Here is a 12,872-nt window from a genome sequence, read left to right as displayed (position 1 = left end):
ATACTGTTCAGTTGATACGTTTATTATCAAAATTATAAAAATATGACTTAAATTTGCTTTGACAAATAGTTGCCCATACGATTATGATATTTCGTTGGTAACTCGTTGTTTCACTGTTGAATTAATGGTACAAAATAATACAGTCCACTCAAACTTTTCGACGAAATGTTTAAAAATGATCCAATCCACTACCGGCTGCTTTTTAACACATATAGTTTTCGAAAGATATTTCCCAGATGTGTCGTTTATTTTTGGAGGAGAAGCATTCGTTCCTCTTCAAAGGCAACCGTGAAACTTGTTTATTATATTATCTTCCTTAACGTCCAAAGCTCATAATAATGTCGTCAACATTTGCATATCTGCTAGGGTATAATGTGCATGGTAGGGTCATTCACTTATATAGACTGTCGCCATAGCACTATAATGATAGTATAACTTTCTGCCTGGAAACTGTAGGCAGTGTATTCATTGACAAATCCTAACAATCTATTTTGAAATGCTGACACAGTATTAGAAACTTGTAGTTTGCGACATCAAAATGTGTACATCAAACGTTTTAAAATCATGTGCTACTAAAATAAACTTTTTGGGGAGCCAGTTTTTAAAGTTTCTCTAGACTCCATTTCTTGGTTCAGTTGACATTTATTATTATGTTGGCTTTTGTAGGATAAACTTTTACCGATGCTTCATAATGATGTTATTTCTGACGTTTTATGATGAATAGGTTTTTATGAAACATTTATTTATCAAATTATGTGTTTTAGCTCACTGTTGAAAGCGGCACTATCTCAGTATTACTGTATAAACAAAGTAGAAGGGATTTAAGATCATTCACCTGTTACATACTATGGTGTCCTGGTTCAACTCTTCGAAACCAGTTTGATTTTTTTCTGTACAAAATAAAGAAGGAAAATGCCTCAACTAAGTCAGCAGTTGTTTTCCATTGTTTCTAAAAGTTCAGTATTTTTATTAATACTTTTATGCATACTGGTCTAAGTCTAAAACATGTTGCATTTATCTTTTTGACTATGAACATCCACTAATAACAGTAAGAGCACTCCTAAAAAAGGGACAACAGTAGATAAAATGTAATTCAATCTGCGTGTGTGATTTTTTTCTATTTGGTCGTAATTATAATATGAAATACATTGTACTAATTTAGGAATTATTTATGATATAATAATTTAGAGCTACATGTATATAAAACTCACCAATTAAAGATACCAGGCTTAGAATTGTATACACCAGACACGTCTACAAAAGACTCATTAGAGACGCTAGAAAAAATTAAGTTAAAATCAATGTTAAAAAGCATTCATTTAATGTAAAAATACGATGTCAAGGTGGGAATCCGATCAATACCAAGTTGCCAAAATTACTTGGATTTATTTCCCCTTTGCCAGGAATTTCAAGTAAATCACCTTATAATATTGATAAGTATAATTTTTCATTTATCATTGTTAATGTTAATGTTAATGTTAAGTATTTGTATATTTACACGACGGGTGACACATGTGGAGCAGGATCTGCTTACCCCTTCGGAGTGCCCAAGATCGACACCGGCTTTAAGTGGGGTTCGTGTTGTTGAGTCTTTAGTTTTCTATGTTTTTTTTTAGTAAACTATTTTTTGTTTGTCGGTCTTTTTTGTCGTTGTAAGTTTGTATTCGTATTATAAGTTTAAAAATTTCTTTTGGTATATTTTGCCTTTCTTATATAATAAACATGAAAATTGGTATTTGGCACATAATAGATATATATTTCAATAAAACGAAATACTTTATAAACATGCCAACAAGACGAACAAATTCACCAACATATACCAAGTGATCAATTAAGCATGTCATACGCACGTTTCATTGTACATTTTATATTAATTACCATTCAGTATTAATATTCAGAATGGTAATAAAATCTTAAGGACAGTTTTACAGAAGAAGACAAGTTACATCAATGATATTTCAGGTTCGCTGACCACTGAACTGATGATTCACGACGTGATATAGAAACTTTCACTACCAGAAGCATCGATACATGGAATCAGCCCGGTCAGTGTCATGTCTAGTTTTACCCTCTATTGGTATTTTTGGTCTTGCGCTTTCAGAAATTTTTTAAATATTGAAAATAATACTTTGTTCACCTAACAAGTGTAAGGTTACTTTAACCATATTTAAAGATTTTATTTGTGAAGGTTTTGTTATTTTAGATTGTTACGATCATTCTTTAATTTTCTATGTTTTGTTTGATATACTGTTGTAAGTCTTTTGTTTTGCCTTTTTTTTAGCCATGGCGTTGTAAGTTTATTTTCTTCTAATGAGTTGGAATTTCCATTTACACCTGTATTATCTTCCGCCTCTCTCTATTTGTCATACCGGTACATTTTATGGATTGTTCCGCTTCTCTCCGTTTGTCATACCGGTACATTTTATAGATTACAATACATAATACGGTATACGGTTTGCTTACAGTTTTGTAACCATAAAATGTTGTGATTGTTTATACGGTACATTTTATAGATTACAATACATACGGTATGCGGTTTGCTTACAGTTCTGTAACCATAACATGCAGTGATTGTTTATATCTTTGTCCTTTAGTCTTTATGATAAATTGCCTCGCTGAAAAAAATAACACATCTAAAATTGAGAATGGAAATGGGGAATGTGCCAAAGAGACAACAACCCGACCATAGAGCAGACAACAGCAGAAGGTCACCAACAGGTCTTCAATGCAACGAGAAATTCCCGCACGCGGAGGCGTCCTTCAGCTGGCCCCTAAACAAATATATGCTAGTTCAGTGATAATGAACGCCATACTAAACTCCAAATTGTACACAAGAAACTAAAAGTTAAAATAATACAAGACTAACAAAGGCCAGAGGCTCCTGACTTGGGACAAAAATGCGGTGGGATTAAACATGTTTGTGAAATCTCAACCCTCCCCCTATACCTCTAGCCAGTGCAGAAAAGTAAACGTATAACAATACGCACATTAAAATTCAGTTCAAGAGTCCGAGTCTGATGTTAGAAGATGTAACCCAAGAAAATAAATAAAATGACAATAATACATAAATAACATCAGACTACTAGCAGTTAACTGACATGCCAGCTCCAGACTTCAATTAAACTGATTGAAAAATTATGTCTTCATCATATGAATATCAGACATAATCCTCCCCGTGAGGGGTTTAGTATCATACCATCATAACATATATGAGAAGAACATAACCCGTGTCATGCCAACAACTGGTTTATTAATAATAAATGTGTTTAGTTCCGATGCAAAGACCCTATAAGTGAATCAATATTAATGCCAAAATATGCAATCTTTAATGACCTGACAACAGTATCGTAACTATATCCCTTTTTAATAAGTCTATTTAAAGGTTTTGTAAGCTTCTGAGGTGAATACGGACATTTTTGTGCTTTATAAAGAATATTTCCATAAAACATTGGATGTGAAATACCTGAACGTATAAGAAGTCTGCATGTTGAGCTATAATTCCGAATGATGTCCTTATACCGATGATAAAATTTAGTATATAACATCTCCTTGTTTTGATATCAATTTTGAAGAAAAGCGGGAGATATGTTTTGGGTTTTTTATTTGGATATCTTCAAATGTATGAAAACGTGTTTATTGTATTTAACCACATAATTTGTAGAACAAGAATAAATGACTTATGATTAAAATTTGTTGTATCATATCAACGGGATATTACTATTCTTTTTAAAACATCGTTATGTTTTAGAATTATTCAAAATAAAAAAACAAAATGGGGTTACCAATACTCTTGTACAGAAGATTTACCCGAAATTAATGTGTAAAAGCCAATTTCGACCATTACAGGCTTCAGTAAAAAATGCGTGACTCTGGATACAGTTTGTGGGTCTTCCAAGTGCTCCACGAAACCTATTTCTAAATTATTAACATCTATTTTATCAGCAATCAAAGACGGGCTTTAAAGTTATTGTGAAACTGCCTATTCTAGAGGGGGCGTGAATCAGATGTGGATACTTAAAAATTCCAAAGATCTTTTAGGATACATACAATCTAACTCACTTTCATCTTGTAACAGTATTAAAACATTTGACTTTTCTACTCTGTACACTAGTATTCCACATTCCAAACTAAAAGACAAATTGAAAGAGTTGGTATTACTTTGCTTCGTAAAAAAAAATGGCCAACGTAGATACAAGTATCTTGTCTTAGGGAGGGATAAATCCTACTTTGTAAAGGATCACTCTGATTCGAACAAAAATTCTCTGAAACTGATATTATCAAGATGCTTGATTTCTTGATTGACAACATATTTGTTACGTTCGGAGGACGTGTTTTTCAACAGACTGTCGGCATTCCAATGGGAACAAACTGTGCCCCTCTACTTGCCGACTTGTTTCTTTATTATTATGAGGCTGACTTCATGCAGGAACTTCTTAGGAAGAAAGATAAGAAGTTAGCAATATCCTTTAACTTTACTTTTCGCTATATAGATGATGTTCTTTCACTAAATAATTCAAAATTTGGTGACTATGTGGAACGCATCTATCCAATCGAGCTAGAGATAAAGGATACTACAGATACAGTTAAGTCGGCCTCATATCTTGACTTACATCTAGAAATTGACAATGAGGGTCGGTTGAAAACAAAACTTTACGACAAAAGAGATGATTTCAGCTTTCCAATTGTGAACTTTCCATTTCTAAGTAGCAACATTCCAGCAGCACCTGCATACGGGGTATATATCTCCCCATTGATACGATATTCCCGCGCTTGCATTTCCTATCATGATTTTCTTGATAGAGGGTTGCTGCTCACTAGGAAGCTATTAAACCAAGAGTTCCAAATGGTGAAGTTGAAATCATCCCTTCGGAAATTTTACGGACGCCATCACGAGTTGGTTGACCATTATGGAATAACCGTTTCACAAATGATATCGGATATGTTTCTGACGTCGTAACTACAATCCCCTTCCCTTTCATGAATGTGACCTACCGAATTAGACTATTTACCGGATTTGTTATCACATAAGCAACACGACGGGTGCTGCATGTGGAGCAGGATCTGCTTACTCTTCCGGAGCACCTGAGATCACCCCTAGTTTTTTGGTGGGGTTTGTGTTGTTTATTCTTTAGTTTTCTATGTTATGTCGTGTGTGCTGTTGTTTGTTTGTCTTTTTTCATTTTTAGCCATGGCGTTGTCAGTTTGTTTTAGATTTATGAGTTTGACTGTCCCTTTGGTATCTTTCGTCCCTCTTTTGAGACAACATCACTGCATTAAAGCTGCCAAAAGTCATATTTATTTTATTGATTTGTAAATGTACTATGCGTAGAAAAGTCTTGCAAATGATTGATGTAAAACATTACTGTATAGTTTCAATAATTCAGTTCATTAAACTATTATATTTTGGAAATATGGAAAATTCAAACGGGGTCACTGAAGTCTCCATTGTAGCGTGTAAATTAATGAAAAGGGAAGTTTTTGTTTTGGAAAGTAATGAATTCTGTTTTAGTGTATTGTAAACTTTATCTGTTTTCCTGTCAAATATTAAATACGTGGAAACACATTTATTTGCATCGATTAAGATCGTATAAAGGAAATTGTAAGAGAGGCGTTCTTTTTAAATAAATAAAACTACGTACTACACTAGTTATAATGGAGAAAGTACCTCTCATCATTTGAATTTTATTCTTTGATAAACCCTGGTGTCCTATGATGAATTTTACCAAAATATGTAGACTTGAATATATATATATTATGAATTCAGCTAAATATGCCGGTTTCATTGAAATCTTGAAGTCGAGATAAAGCGATCCTTGACGTCAGTGCTGACATCGTTGATGTCATCAACACTTTAAAGTGAAGTCGAGATAAATAAACTTATCATAGATACCAGGACTAAATTTAGTATATACGCCAGACGCGCGTTTCGGCTACAAAAGACTCATCAGTAACGCTCGAATCCAAAAAAGTTAAAAAGGCCAAATAAAGTACGAAGTTGAAGAGCATTGAGAACCAAAATTCCTAAAAGTTTTGCCAAATACAGCTAAGGCGATCTATGCCTGAGGTAGAAAGCCTTAGTATTTCAAAAAATTCAAAATTTTGTAAACAGTAAATTTATAAATATAACCATATATCAATGACAATTCATGTCAGCACAAAAAGTGCTACTGGGCTTGTGATAAAGCGACCCTAGACGTCAGTGTAAACAGTAAATTTATAAATATAACCATATCAATGACAATTTATGTCAGCACAAAAATTGCTGACAACTGGGCTTGTGATAAAGCGACCCTAGACGTCAGTGTTGGTTTGTTAATGTACTATGTGTAGAAAAGTCTTGCAAATGATTGATGTAAAACATTACTGTATAGTTTCAATAATTCAGTTCATTAAACTATTATATTTTGGAAATATGGAAAATTCAAACGGGGTCACTTTCTCCATTGTAGCGTGGAAATCAATGAAAAGGGAAGTTGGTTTTTTTTGGAAAGTAATGAACTCTGTTTTAGTGTATTGTAAACTTTATCTGTTTTCCTGTCAAATACTAAATACGTTGTAAGAGAGGCGTTCTTTTTAAATAAATAAAACTACGTACTTCACCTGTTATAATGGAGCAAGTAACTCTCATCATTTGAATTTTATTCTTTGATAAACCCTGGTGTCCTATGATGAATTTTACCAAAATATGTAGACTTGAATATATATATATTATGAATTCAGCTAAATATGCCGGTTTCATTGAAATCTTGAAGTCGAGAAGTCGAGATAAAGCGATCCTTGACGTCAGTGCTGGCATCGTCGATGTCATCAACACTTTAATTTCAGCCTGAAGTCGAGATAAATAAACTCATCATAGATACCAGGACTAAATTTAGTATATACGCCAGACGCGTGTTTCGGTTACAAAAGACTCATCAGTAACGCTCGAATCCAAAAAAGTTAAAAAGGCCAAATAAAGTACGAAGTTGAAGATCATTGAGAACCAAAATTCCTAAAAGTTTTGCCAAATACAGCTAAGGTGATCTATGTCTGAGGTAGAAAAGCCTTAGTATTTCAAAAAATTCAAAATTTTGTAAACAGTAAATTTATAAATATAACCATATATCAATGACAATTCATGTCAGCACAAAAAGTGCTACTGGGCTTGTGATAAAGCGACCCTAGACGTCAGTGTTGGCATCGTCGATGTCATCAGGTGAACACTTTAATTTTAGCCTGAAGTCGAGTTAAAGCGACCCTAAACGTCAGTGCTGGCATCGTCGATGTCATCAACACTCTAATTTCAGCCTGAAATTAAAGATTTATAGACATCCATGATTGGTTGTTAATTTTTTTTAGGAATTTTACAAAATTTGAAGAAATAAACTTCTTTTTCTTGGCCAAGACATGGCATCTGTAGCTAACTTTACTTTTTCATTTTCCATATATAACTGATAACTGATAAATATATATTCACAGTTTAAAGTTTTTCAAACTTTCATTAGCTTTGCAAAACATGGGAAGATGTTTATCCATCAATCAAAACATAAGATAACACTCTGTCCTATTTTCTTTTTAATATTCTCATTTATTTATTTTACTTATTGGTGAATGGATTTGATTTTTATGTAGTCATCATATCATTTTTATCCTGATATAAGCAGTCACATTTGAAACACGGGGTTTCGCGGAACCCTTTTCTATCTTTACGTTGAACATCATCTTATTAGTCGTACAAATCGACAATCAGAGCAGTGTTAATACTTAATCAAATAATTTTCCAATTGTTTACTTTCCATTTTTTTGTAGCAAAATACATTACAAAAATCAAATGCAGGTAGCGGACATTTCTACCAGAGAGTCGTCAGCTCCAAGATGGTACCATCTGCGCGGTAACCAGTGCATTTTATTTCTTTAACGTCTATGATGATAACTGTTCCAGAAACACATGTCGTAATTTATGTGTTTCCTATCAGTGTTTTCAAAAGTTGGTTATTGTTGCCTACTAGAAAGCTCACTCAACATACATTCATTAAAGATACCAGGAGTTGTTTATTTGAGTGAACTCTCATTTTTCCTCTTATTACTACATATTTTAAATACAACGATTGCACTTGATATGAGAGGGCACTGAGTTTTATTAAAAATAAACGTAACCTGAAATACGTGATATTTGTTGATTTTTATATTATTTTGCGGTCCTCTTGGAAAGAGCCGCAATATTGGTATTTCAATATGGTTCCATAGCTTATATTGTTCGAAACACAAAGCACTAATACCATGTCAAACATGACCGTCAATGTCCGTGATGATCGGCGCGGGATGTTTGCGCTTTTTCATGGGACATTTGCGCTTTTTCGTAGGACATTTGCGCTTATTTTTTTTGGACACTTGCGCTTTAAATCATAGGATATTTGCGCTTTTTACATAGGACATTTGCGCTTTTGCAATGGTTTTTATGACTTATCTCCTCTTTTATTCGGGTTTGGGACCCGCATGTTTGACCTGGCAGATTTAAAGTTATATTTTTCGTTATGGTTAAAAGTTTTAAGAAATCATTTCATAGCACATTGCATTGCACATTGATATGTGCTTAAAAGTTGATATAGACTGAGCTAAAGTAAACATTCTAAAGACATAAAACAGTCATCACAGGTCAGTTTGCTTCATATCTGAAGCCCAAGGAACAAACAAATAAGCTATTGTTATCTGTTCTGAATGGTATTTCGACCACATTTTCAAATAAATAATCGAGTTTCTCTTTCTTAATTCTTGACAGGGGTGTCTGTTCATCAATAAAACTAATCTCAATGTAATACACAGACTGTTGTTAAATGATACTCTTCACAAAGATTTTTTTAAATAGCAGGATGAGCCAAGTAGAAGCATGAAAAGATTCTGGACCATTTGTCGTACTAATGAGAAATATAAGTTAAATTTACGTAATGAATACTAGAATAACAGGTAGACGACTATAGGTTAAAAGTGCAAATTTCCGATCAATTTAATACAGGTGAATCAAAATTAAAAGCGCAAATGTCCATAGTATTTGAAGCGCGAATGTCCTAACGTTTTACAGGTAAAAAAGCGCAAACGTCCTGTGCCCCGTGATGATATATGGCGGTCATTTTGGAAAAAAAAAGCCGCAAAATTAATATTTCAAGGTGGATCCAAAGCTTCGAATTCTATTGTGTAAAAACACCCATCACTACTACCATGCCAAATTTTACCTTTAATAACTAATACTTGTTGATTTTTATAACTTATGGCAGCCATCTTTGAAAAGTCGCCATTTTGAAATTTTCAAGGTGAGTCCAAAGCAATATTGTTTACCAAATTATGTATTATATTTTCTTTCATGCACACCTCGAAATTTATATGTATCATGTAACTCTTGTAAAGATTCTAATATTAGTGCATGTAAATTATAATTAGTATGTGTATGTATCCTATAAGCTGTATAGCTTTTGGAATAAAATATTATTATAAAACATCCACCATTACTACCATGTCAAATTTTGTGGTTTTTCCCATTAAAGCCCCCCAAAAAAATTAAAATCCCCCCCCCCTTTTCCAAATTAAACCCAAAATTTTGTTACCGATCTGCAGGACTAACAAATTAAAGGCTACTCAGCGGCGCTCGAAAAACATAAGTTATAAGGTCGTTATTGTTCGACTCTGCCTATGAATACTGTTTATGGTAACCTTACTGGATATATGTGTCTTTTATGCAGTGAAATAATCTACCGCAAACAGTGTTAAGAGTAAAAGTTCAAAATCCCCTCAAACAAAAAAATGATATATTAATTTTGTTAATTTATATAAGGTTTAAGTAAAATATTCTTGCCAATAATTTATGTTAAATTTACTGCAATGTTCAATATATTCAATTCATTTAATTGTTATTTACATAATTTTAATGAAATCAATCAATTGATATTGAAATCGGGGTTACAATCAAGGAAGGAGGAAGGTTTTGTTTCTAGTAAAATCTGTGCGAGTTTAGTTGAATTTTTAACTGTTTTCCTGTCAAAATAAGTGGAAAAACAACGGTTACATTGAGATTTTCAATCATAAGTAAAAATAAATTTTCCATCTGAAATATATTAACAGCAATCTCTCTCTCTCTCTCTCTCTCTCTCTCTCTCTCTCTCTCCAAATATATAAATAAAGTAGACTTTATCATTTAGTCAGTGACGATTCTAGGAGGATGTTCTTATATTTTTATATAGAGTCGACATATGGAGAGAACCCCCTTTTTATATGACTTGCTTTTATTAGAACCGTCCCACCCTATCCCATTCCCCCAACCAACCCCAACCGCACTATACTCTTAAAAATGTCCGGATTTGCACCTGATCGTAGCTGAATTTATAGCTGCGTGTAATATTAAGAAACGACATCAAAAGTTTGAAGAACAATGTAGGATAAAAACTTAATTCACATAGTTTTTTCATTGACCCCCCATCCCCACCCCCTCTTAACTTACTTTGGGAAAAATTCATTTACCAATATGGATATATGAAAAATCGATTTTGAATAAACAAAACTTGTAGCCATTTGAGCCAATAGCCCACAAACTATTTGATTTAAGTTTTTGTTTTTATTCTACATTGATCTTTTGATGTCGTCCCTAAATTTTACGAGGATAGCAATATTGAAGGGATCCATTGTTGTAGAGTTCTGTTCTGCTAGAACTATACAATAGTTACATTTATCTATTAATTTTCTCAAAAAAACTATTTAATGTTTGTCTTTAGTATATAAATGTGGCATACACTTGATAGGAAAGGGTACTGAGTTTTACAGAAAATGCGACCCTCTTGGAAAAAAGTCGTAATATTGAGATATAAAGGTGGGTCCATAGTTAATAATTTTCAAACCACCCACCTCAGCACGATAACTGTGTCAAATAAGTGATGACATTTTATGGCGTTCCTCGTGAGAATAGCCGCAAAAAATATATGTCAAGGTGGACTATAGCTTATAATGTTCAAAACACCTAGCACTACTACCATGCCAGATATGATCTTTAAAAGGAGATATTTGTTAATTTTGATATTTTGTGGCGGTCAACTTGAAAAATCTGTCTCATTGAACTTCCAAGCACAACTCCCAAGCACAACTTCCATGTTAAATGTGTGCCTAGTTCGAGTGATATTTGTTTATTCAGTTTCATATGTAATGGCGGCCATCTTGGACTCGGAAAGTCGCCATATATTTTCAAGGATGGTCCATTGCAATTTTATTTTAAACACCAATTACTTAGAAAAGAATTTAATACATTGTTCCAAATATTCAATTCATTTAAATTTTATCTATATTTGAATAATAGATTAATGAAATGAAATCAATCATTTGAAATTGAAATCGGGGTTACACATGTTACAATCAAGGAAGGAAGAACATTTTGTTTCAAGTGTTTAGTGTACTTAAACTTTATCTGTTTTCCTGTCAAATTAGCGAATAAGTGGGAAAACATAACGGTTTCATTGAGATTTACAATCATTAGTAAAACTATAAATTTTCTTCTCCCTAAAACAATAAAAGAAAACAACCCGTTGAACAGAGACCCCCAATTAAAGTATTCATTCTAGTTCTTGTTTATTAATCTCCGGTGTAGATGTAACCGCAAGGAATTTAGTGTCTACATGGAATTATACATACATCTTGTATATTTTTACTTGTTCATTAATGGCGACCGTCTTTGAAAAAGTCGTCGTAGTGAAAATTCCATAGTGGGTCAACAGTTGATATTGTTTAAAAACACCCAGCACTACTATAAGTATCATGCTCTTGTAATCAAACCCACAATTGTCATCGATTTGCAGGAATGAAAAAAAGACTTATCAGCGACGTTCAAATAAAAAAAAGTTTGAGGTCGTACTTACTATTTATGGTTACCTTACTGGTTAAAGGCGTCTTTTATGCAGCATACATACATGCTTTACCCACATATCTTTAGAAAGGGGTTTAATTTTACGATTGCCTAACCCGGCCTAACCCGGAACAGTACTAGTGTAACAGCACAACAAAGGGTAAACAATGAAATCATTTGAAATGTTTATAATATTCTTGCCTATAATTTATGTAAAATTTACAGCATTGTTCAAAAGTTTGAATTATAATTATTATATAATTTTAATGAAATCAATCATTTGATATTAAAATCGGGGTAACAATCAAGGAAGGAGGAAGATTTTGTTTTTAACTTATGAACTTTTTCTATATTATTTCTGTATTTGAACCGATTTTCTTATCAGTGGTTGGTTAGGGGTTTTCAGATTGCGTTCAGGGGGTTGGAACCAGCACCTTTTCGTTTGACAATGTTAAAATGCTTTTGTACGGGGACATATGGTTGACTCCTCCTTTTACTATATGACTTGCATGTGTTGGAAAACTGAACTGTCCCCCTTTTTTAATGGTTGGATCCGCGTCTGCTGATAGCTGCGTATAATATGCAATTTATTATTGTCCGTTTAAAATTTGTTTAAAATTCCTGACAAAAGCGAAATCAGAGACCTAGATGGAGCCGTTTTGGTAGTAAAAAAAACACCGCTCACCGTGATTTAAATTGATTGTGGGCCAATTTCTCTAATAACATTTAAATAAAAAAAAATCATAAAATTGCTTAAACAATTTGCTCCCGCTCGGCATTGTATTTTTGGATTTCATTCCGCCTCGATTGCAGGAGGTCGTGGTTTCGAACACCGGCCGGCTCAAATCAAACATCGGACTGTAATTGGTACTTAAAAGTGTTTTATAGTATGCGTCTCCGCTGTATTAAGGACGGTGTCTTCCTCGAATGCAAACATTTTATATCTTACCTACTCCAACAAAAATATTTCAATAGATGTTTATATAATAACAATATGTGTTTTTGTAAGTATTTA

This window comes from Mytilus galloprovincialis, chromosome 2 (assembly GCF_965363235.1).
Source record: "Mytilus galloprovincialis chromosome 2, xbMytGall1.hap1.1, whole genome shotgun sequence".
NCBI lineage: Eukaryota > Metazoa > Mollusca > Bivalvia > Mytilida > Mytilidae > Mytilus > Mytilus galloprovincialis.
This window is presented reverse-complemented; position numbering follows the sequence as displayed.